Source organism: Berghia stephanieae, chromosome 3 (assembly GCF_034508935.2).
Source record: "Berghia stephanieae isolate SIO BIC M18660-M18661 chromosome 3, UCSD_Bste_1.3, whole genome shotgun sequence".
NCBI lineage: Eukaryota > Metazoa > Mollusca > Gastropoda > Nudibranchia > Aeolidiidae > Berghia > Berghia stephanieae.
The window spans coordinates 4,941,782-4,951,781 of NC_088362.1; the positions used below are offsets into that span (position 1 = coordinate 4,941,782).

Sequence of the window (10,000 nt, forward strand, 5' to 3'; positions counted from 1 at the left end):
GTGCCTTCCCAATGACACAACGTCAGGACTATAAATATCCATGGCAACTGTTACCCAATATATAGGCAACTGACCATGCTTAACATTGCTTGACTTTTGGAACAAGACGAGCGACCGTACTTACACGCTGAGTCACCGATCCATAAAACTAAAGATGACCCATCGTCTCAAAACGGTGAACCCGATTCTTAAAATTGCATTTTAAGCTTTACTTATGAAATCGAAATTTAAAGAAAATATTAGTATCATTACTGATGTGTGTAAAATTTCTAATTCCGATTATCTTGACTTTAAACTCAATTTTCTTAACCTAGATCTTTCTCTATAGGGAATGAGATTAGCAGAAGAGTAGCGTTCCTTGATTGGACGTCACCTTACAGAGAGAACGTCAAAATGGTTTAGCGCATGCGTCTCTCTCGTCCTCGCTTTCGGTGAAGTGTCTCATGCCGCACAACCAACATGACGTTCTCTCTCTAATAACTTTTCCGCTCGTGACTTCCAATCAAGGGACGCTACTCTTCCGCTAATCTCATGCCCTGTAAGTCCCTTATCAAATATGTCCTCATTCACAACTGTGGAACATGGTTTATTACTCGGAAAAAAGACGAAAGACTCGACAAATTCCATGGAAAAAACAAAGAATCATGCTCAACATCTGCTATCTGAAAAAAAGAAATTACAAACCGACCTCTCTATAAAAATGCAACGAAACGCCACTCTCAACCCAAATATTAAAAACACGATGGAGACTATTGATTCGGACGCGTACTTAAAGAGACAACAATATTCCAGCAAACAAAGCCATGAAAGCACACTTTACACAATCGGGTCAACACAAATATCGAGGCAGACCAATAACAAACATTCACACAATATTAAACAAAGACTTGAAGCGCCTCGAGGGCCATTAAGAGCTAAGGTCGAAAAAAGATCATGCAGTCCTTCAATTGGATTCAGTAGTCTGATGTCACGTCGCCCAGCAACGGGGGCCATATTGGTTCTAAACAAAGAAAATCATTACTTTTTATTCTTCATGCTGGCTAGAAGTTTTCATATGCATTGTGACCAGAATGTGTAAAAGTCAAAACATGATCAAATTTATGGGTTTTTTTCCTCTGGATACGCTTTTATGCTCGCCGGAGAAATATTTCATACGGGCGTCCGCCATTGTTCCGATAGTTTAGAGCCAGTGTTACTAAGTTACCATGCGTCATTAGGAAGGAAGTGACGTTACGACTATTGAATCCTATTCCTAGCAAGGATAGAGGAAATTCATCAATAGAATTAGAGAAGCTGCCGAGGCATCCCAGTCAGTTGATTAGGAGGAGAACGGCAATAAATCAAGTAAGTCAGGTATTTCCGATATAGTACCAAATTGACGGGGTGGGTCACACTAAAGGTGTGAGTATCTCTAGCATAGTAACTTAGTAACTCGTTCTAAACTATTGGAACAATGGCGGACGCCCTCACGAAATATCTCTCCGACGAGTATAAGAGCGTATCCAGAGGGGAAAAAATCATTATAAATCTGATCATGTTTTGACTTTTATACCTTCTGATCACATGACATGTGAAAAAGTTCTAGCCAGCGTGAAGAATAAAAAATACCGATTTTCTTAGTATAGAACCAAGCTGCTCGTTGCTGGGCGGACGTGACACCAGACTATTGAATCCTATTAAGTGCTTGATTTTACATTGTTGCAATGAGAGTTGGTTTGAGAGTATTTCCATTACAACAATGACCCCCTGATCAATTTAGGTCACCAGGATTGCAAATAAGTAGGCCGCACGCCGGACTCGAGTAAACAACTTGAAGGTCATTTTAACTAATCGTTATTTGGAGTTTGGATAAAATGTTTTCCAACCAAATGAAGAAAAAACAAAAACAAAACAAGACTATTCCATTTAACCTCCTCAGCACTTTTCCTTTCCTTCTAAGGCACGGTTTAATCTAGAGCAAATATCGATCTGCCTCTATCTGTTCCACAATGACAAAACGCTGGGGGTTTTTTGTTGTTTTTTTTTTTTGGGGGGGGGGGGGGGGGGGGGGGGAGGGTTAAATGTTTTTTTTTTTTTTTTTTTTTTTTTGTTTTTTTTTTTGTTGTTTTTTTTTTTTTTTTGTAAACTTGGTCCAAAATAAATTAATTTCCCATGTCGATAGATAAAACTGGCCTTCCACTTGTCAAAAAGTCTTAAACCCGGGACTTCAAAAGAATTCTCAGGCGTTAAGAATTGTTAAATAATTGGAGGTCATTTCATTCACTTGATTCATAAAACAACAGTTTTCTGGTCAAATATGGAAATTGTCGTTTTGTCTTCGTCAGGCAGTCGAATCCTCTGGGGGCGTATTTTTGAGCTCTTTTACAATGAAGGTATGTTTTTATTTTAACCAAAGCTACCCTTTCCGGTACGGTTTGGTATGTAATGCGTATTTAATTTTTTTTAAAAATAAAAATAAAAAAAAAATAAATAAATAAAAAAATAAATAATAATTTTTTTTTAATTGAATTTTTTTTTAAAATGCTGTAAGTAATGTGGAACTTGGAGGCACTTCTGTAGTGCAATGGTTAAGTTAAAAACACGGTTCCATTTTCAATGCGCTACACAGTGGTTTGTTCATTTCCAACGCTGTGCACGCTAAAGTAATGTTTTATACAGTAGACAAAGATAACCTGTCCTGCATGCCTTTTGTACAAGCTTCTCTACAATCTCCATCTCTGTTTATAGTCTGGGCCTAATTGATATCTCTTTATGTCACGTGATTTATTCGCCCGTCAAAATGACGATGGCCAAGCTATTGCAATCACTGTCACTCATCCGGTCAGTGACCAGGGTAAACATCGATTGAATAATATGTGACCTATCGTGTCAAAACGGTATCATGTCGGGCCGAACCAGTTGCAAATAAAGTCAGTTTAGAGTAAAAGTGACCAGAGATGTGATAAAATAGTTTATGTTACTTAGGAAACCGTATTTATTGTCTGCAATAAGACAAATGAAATTAATCAAAGTTTCTTCATCATCATCTTCATCATCATCATCATCATCATCATCATCATCATCATCATCATCATCATCATCTTCTTCTTCTTCTTCTTCTTCTTCTTCTTCTTCTTCTTCTTCTTCTTCTCCTCTTCTCTCCTCCTCCTCCTCCTCCTCCTCCTCTCCACCTCCTCCTCCTCCTCCTCCTCCTCCTCCTCCTCCTCCTTCTTCTTCTTCTTCTTCTTCTTCTTCTTCTTCTTCTTCTTCTTCTTCTTCTTCTTCTTCTTCTCCCTCTTCTTCTTGCAGATACACGTTGTAGCCTCGAGCCTTAGGGGGATCAACACAATGTCCATGTTCACAAAAAGACGTTACGTTATATACAACACATCACATCACAAGATCACATAAAATAATAAACAGGCTAGCGTTCTCCCCAGGTTTCCAAGGATTGTTCTTCTTCTTCAAGTACCAAGTCTGTGCCAGACATCGTTGATCACGGTACGCCATTCATTTCTCTGATCAGATAACCTCAGAAAACTAATATTACTCTTCTCTTTCTTTGTCACCCAGCTGTTCAAACTATTCAAATATGTTTTTCTTGGTCTACCTTTACTCTTCTTTCCTTCTATCTTTCCAGTGAGAGCAAGATGTTCAATACATTTATGTCGATTTAGGTGCCCTAAAAATTGCATTTGTCTTTTTCTTATTGTACGAATTAATTACCTTTTAGTTTCAGCTTGCTCTAATATGTGACCCACCGTCTCAAAACGGTATTATGTCGGAACGAACCAGATGCTTAAAAGTCAAATTTAATGTTAAACTGGTCAAAAATATAAATTGTTGGCCTCAGCACCCTAAAATATGGTATCCATTCTCCTCAATAAAACATAAAACCTCAACACAAGACTGATATTTCTGGCTATAAATTCAATTTTCAACATCTTAACCATCCCGACTTAATGCCGTTTTGAGGCGAAGGGTCACATATTTCTTCATTAGTTTTCTTCTCTGTCCAAGGATTGTGTTGAGTAATTTGGAGCACCCAATTTCGACGACCTTTTCAGGCGGGAACTCGTTCCAAAGACATGACACAAGGGAGATCAGTCTGTTTGTCTGTTGTTTGTTCTGACTGTAGGCATGATGAATTTAGAATCACGTCCGCTTGTTTGTTTAGTCTTTAGCTGGATGTAAAATTACAACAACAAAAACGCCCTTTCGCAACGGCACCGTCGCCTGCGCATTCCAAGAAGAAATAGATAATCCATCAACCTTGTCTGATGTGACCCGGAATCACCCATGTTGTCCAAGTGAGCAAATGGGGGGGGGGGGGGGGGGTTATAATCTTTCCCAAGAAAAAAAAATCGAATGTGCCTGAAGCGGGGCTCGAACCCGGGACCCTCCGGATCACAGTACAATGCTTTCACCCATATTGTCTTTATGTTATGGAATATTATCATTTTGGTCGTTTCTCTGTCGTAGCAGCCTCTTATGGTTTTCACACTACTATGTTATGACGATCGACCCAATCAGCCAAGTCTGGTCCGCATTCGTGCACCGTCGCAAACCTGCCGGGTAGCATCGTCACAACACACCGTTCGACTAGATTCTCTGCCGTCTCAGGTTCTTGCCCACAGCGGGTACATGTTGGACAGATAGAAATGTTACAAGGGTTAATAGGCTTGTGTGGAGCGAGGAGTCATTTGTGATGCGTTGCGCTGTTCTTTCTTTGACCTTTTCTATCGTGATGATTTTGTTAGTTCATGGGTCCCAGACTGACTGCACTAGCCTATTCGAGTAATTGGTCTGACAGTCGACTCGTATGCTTTTAACTGAGTCGACATTGGGCAACCTTTCACATTTCCAGTGATGAAGGCACTTGTTTTAATTGACTCAATTGGATTCAATAGTCTGATGTCACGTCGTCCAGCGACGAGCAGCTTGGTTCTAAACAAAGAAATTCGGTACTTTTTATTCTTCATGATGGCTAGAACTTTTCATATGTCATGTGATCAGAATGTATAAAAGTCAAAACATGATCGTATTTATAATGTTTTTTCTCCTCTGGATACACTTTTATGCCCGTTTGAGAAGAATTTCATAAGGGCGCCCGCCATTGTTCCGATAGTTTAGAGACAGTTGCTAAGTTACTTATGCGTCATTACGAGGGAAGTGACGTCACGATTGTTGAAGGCTATTGCGATTTGTGAGATATGGCGATTCCATTTCAGTTTATCTATTTTGTGAATGCTTAGTACTTATTAGATCAGACTTTTTCTAACTTATAGCCTAATGATAATCATAACATTTAACGGTTTGTTTCCCTTTCGTGTCTGTTACTGTGAGTACATGACATTAGGTGACATTGAATTCCATCATCTTCCATTCTTCTAGGAGTGCCAGGAGTTTTAACCATAATATTCTAAATTTTTGTTCATCTAAATCACCCCGATATAATTCCAGTTTTAGGCGATGGATCACATATATGTGACCCTTCGACTTAAAACGGTATTAAGTCGGGTTGGTTACGATATTGAAAATTGAATTTATAGCCAGATATATCAGACTTGTGTTGAGTTTATAGGATGTATTGAGAAGAATGGATGCAATATTTTAGGGTGCGAATGCCAACAATTTATATTTTTGACCAGTGTAACATTTAATTCGTCTTTTAAGTATATGGTTCGTTCCGACATAATACCGTTTTGAGACGATGTCACATATAGTGACTTTATAGCATAAAGTGATAGTTGGTGGTTTATTGGGGTCTCTTAGGAGTTTTGATGGATCTACGTATGCCAAATAATTATCCTGGTGGTGACCGACTTGGGAAATTATGGATCATGTCTATTCCGAATTATTTCATTAAGGTCGATCACTCAACTCAAGTTGGGAATTCCACAAGATGAGTGGAAAGAGATGAGAAAGGAACATCATATATTATCACCCATCGTCTCAAAACGGTATCACTTATGTCGGAATGATTTAGAGGATGAAACCTGAGTTTGTAGTAAAACTATGAAAGCTGCGTTAAATTTATGTTTTGTCAATCAAGGATAATGATTACAGTTTCTTAAATATTAAAAAATCTAAATTTCTTTTCTTTTCTGACCATTAATTATATTGTTGGAGTCACCTTACGATGTCTGATTTACCCGAAACTGCGAAAGCTGGACAATTACAGAAGACATTAGAAAGAAACTGGAGGCAGCAGAAATGTGGTTTCTTAGAAGGATGTTAAGAATCTCATGGACAGAGAAGAAAACTAATGAAGAAGTATTAGAGCAAGCTGAAACTAAAAGGCTATTAATTAGTACAATAAGAACAAGACAAATGCAATTTTTAGGACACCAAAATCGACATGAATGTATTTTGAACATCTTGCTCTCACCGGAAAGATAGAAGGTAAAAAGAGTAAAGGTAGACCAAGAATAACATATTTGAATAGTTTGAACAGCTGGGTGACAAAGAAAGAGAAGAGTAATAATATTAGTTTTCTGAGGTTATCTGATCAGAGAAATGAATGGCGTAGTACCATGATCACCGATGTCTGGCACAGACTTGGTACTTGAAGAAGAAGAAGAAGAAGAAGAAGAAGAAGAAGAAGAAGAAGAAGAAGAAGAAGAAGAAGAAGAAGAAGAAGAAGAAGAAGAAGAAGAAGAAGAAGAAAGAAAAGAAGAAGAAGAAGAAGAAGAAGAAGAAGAAGAAGAAGAAAAGAAGAAGAAGAAGAAGAAGAAGAAGAAGAAGAAGAAGAAGAAGAAGAAGAAGAAGAAGAGAAGAAGAAGAAGAAGAAGAAGAAGAAGAAGAAGAAGAAGAAGAAGAGAAGAAGAAGAAGAAGAAGAAGAAGAAGAAGAAGAAGAAGAAGAAGAAGAAGAAGAAGAAGAAGAAGAAAGAAGAAGAAGAAGAAGAAGAAGAAGAAGAAGAAGAAAAGAAGAAGAAGAAGAAGAAGAAGAAGAAGAAGAAGAAGAAGAAGAAGAAGAAGAAGAAGAAGAAGAAGAAGAAGAAAGAAGAAGAAGAGAAGAAGAAGAAGAAGAAGAAGAAGAAGAAGAAGAAGAAAGAAGAAGAAGAAGAAGAAGAAGAAGAAGAAGAAGAAGAAGAAGAAGAAGAAGAAGAAAGAAGAAGAAGAAGAAGAAGAAGAAGAAGAAGAAGAAGAAGAGAAGAAAAGAGAAGAAGAAGAAGAAGAAGAAGAAGAAGAAGAAGAAGAAGAAGAAGAAGAAGAAGAAGAAGAAGAAAAGAAAGAGAGAAGAAGAAGAGAAGAAGAAGAAAGAAGAAGAGAAGAAGAAGAAGAAGGAAGAAAAGAAGAAGAAGAAGAAGAAGAAGAAGAAGAAGAATTCACTGAGACGATGGGTCACGTAATATGACGCTATACAAAATCGGATTGAACGAGATTCCGAAAACTGTGTTTACAGTGCGATAGAAAGAATTATAATATGTGACCCTTCGCCTCAAAACGGTATTAAGTCGGGATTGTTAAGATGTTGAAAATTGAATTTATAGTCAGAAATATCAGACTTGTGTTGAGTTTGTATGTTTTATTGAGGAGAATGGATACCATATTTTAGGGTGCTAATGCCAACAATTTATATTTTTGACCAGTTTAACATTTAATTCGGCTTTTAAGCATCTGGTTCGTTCCGACATAATACCGTTTTGAGACGATGGGTCACATATTTGAGACCTAAGTGATTCCAGAAAATACATTCATTCCTGTGAACTAGGTAGGTATTTAAATTTAAATTTAAATTGTCGTAAATTAAATCTTAAAGTTGAAGTCACCTTTCGGCACCTGGGTCATCCCGACATGATTTAGACAATTGGGTCACAAGCGACGTGTACTTATTTGCAGGTCTGATAACCGAATGTTTATGGGCTCCATGTTGTAGTGGAACCGTTCTCAGACCAACGCAAAGTATTGTCCGCTACAACACGTGTTAAATCAACAAATAATAACCAAAAAAAAAACAAACAAACAAACAAACAAACTACGTGTACAGAAAAAACCTCTCAATTTTTCATTCTTAGGCTAATTCATTGAGCTTTTTTTTTGCTTTTTTTTGTGCGGCTATGTGGTCGTGTGGCATGACACTCGCTTTCGGGTCGGAAGGTCCTGGGTTCTAGCCTCGCTCGGCGCATAGTTGAGTCCTTGGAGAAGGCTCTTCACTCACATTCTCTCATCGTACTCAGGTGTAAAATGAGTACCTGGCCATTAACAGCGTTGTGTCTGTCCCAAAAAAAAAATTATAACATCGCCTAACAGGCGTCATGTCTAAATGTCCTAAATGTTAAATGTTGCTGTTGGCCAGGGACCCCTTGTAACGCGCTTTGAGCACATTTAGTGGATATTGCGCTTTATATATTAAAAAAGCTCAGCTCAATTCATGCGATACCAATATTCAGATAACGCCACCCTTCTTCAAAAACGAATCTTAGTGGGGTGTGTCTTTTTTACGAAACCCGCCGAAACCCGCCAAAACCCTGCGAAACCCGCCGAAACCCGACGAAACCCGACGAAACCCGACGAATCCCGACAAAGTTATGGGAAGTAGGTGGCTGTGGGGAGTGAACCTAGAACTCAGGGAAGTGTACACCATTGGGGAGTGAACCTGGGACTGGGTTTCGGCGGGTTTCGTAAAAAAGAACCAGTGCTTTTTTACGAACCCGGCGAAACCCGACAATATCCAGCAAAGTTATGGGAAGTAGACAACTGTGGGGAGTGAACCCGAGACTCAGGGAAGTGTACACCAGTCGGGAGTGAACCTGAGACTAAGGTTATCGGCCGATTTCGGCGGGTTTCTTAAAAAAGAATTAGTGCTTTATTACGAAACCCGCCGAAACCCGACAATATCCGGCAAAGTTATGGGAGTTTGGCAACAGTGGGGGGTGATCCTGGGAGTCAGGGAATTGCACACCAGTGGGGAGTTAACCTGGGACTGTGTAAAAAGGATATCAGTGGGAAATAAACCTGGGACTAAAGGGAGATGGATACCATTGAAAGTTGAAGCCGGATATGGGAGTTGAGTACCAGAGGAGAATGAACATGACACTATAGAAGGTGGGCGCCAGTGGGGAGTGAACCTGGGACTCAGGGAATTTCACACCAGTGGGGAGTTAACCTGGGACTGTGTAAAAAGGATATCAGTGGGAAATAAACCTGGGACGAAAGGGAGATGGATACCATTGAAAGTTGAAGCCGGATATGAGAGTTTGGTACCAGAGGAGAATGAACCTGACACTATAGGAGGTGGGCGCCAGAAACCCGCCGAAACCCAGTCCCAGGTTCACTCCCCAATGGTGTACACTTCCCTGAGTTCTGGGTTCACTCCCCAGTGCCACCTACTTCCCATAACTTTGTCGGGATTCGTCGGGTTTCGTCGGGTTTCGGCGGGTTTCGGCGGGTTTCGCAGGGTTTCGGCGGGTTTCGTAAAAAAGACACACCGTCTTAGTGCGACATAAATGAATAGAGAATATCACGGATATCCGAAAGGTGAAGAGTGCTTATTGGTGCGACCCTTGGATACCATAGACAAGAAGACTCCAGACTGACGAGATCTGTTCTCGTTGTTGTGGAGAGTAAAGTACGCTGCAACAATGTCTAATTGGCACTGACTTCCGGTTTTCGAGAGGTTTACCTCTCTCTATCTCTTTATCTGTCGTATCGATCGTAGTCTAGGCAGGCGGAGATGTCTGACGTTTTAAAAATAGATCAGGCTCTATGACCGCCAAGCCCAGTACATATAATTTGGGTGAATTGGTGAGATACTGATTTATAATCCGTATGCGATGGTGTAATCTCAACGGTTCTATGATCGTCTTTAGACCCTAAAGTGTCGAAAATTGAAGGATTCGGGCTGGAGAGTGGGTTTTCTAAGTGTGTATAATATTTAATTCACATTAAAATCAAACTTTAAATTCTTCACTACGTAGTAATCATCCCCCCCCCCCCCCCCCCCCCTCCACCCCCCTTTCCCTTCCTCCCTCTCTTGATCTATCTATCTATTCATCTCTATTTGTCTCTCGCCAA

General features: G+C 39.6%; 1 protein-coding gene across 11 annotated transcripts in view; it reads right to left on the reverse strand.

Annotated features, from left to right (window-relative positions):
- The window catches only part of LOC144967059 (synaptotagmin-1), a 139,662-nt gene that overhangs the window by 20,581 nt on the left and 109,081 nt on the right, over positions 1-10,000 (reverse strand). The gene's annotated exons all lie outside the window — the stretch shown is intronic.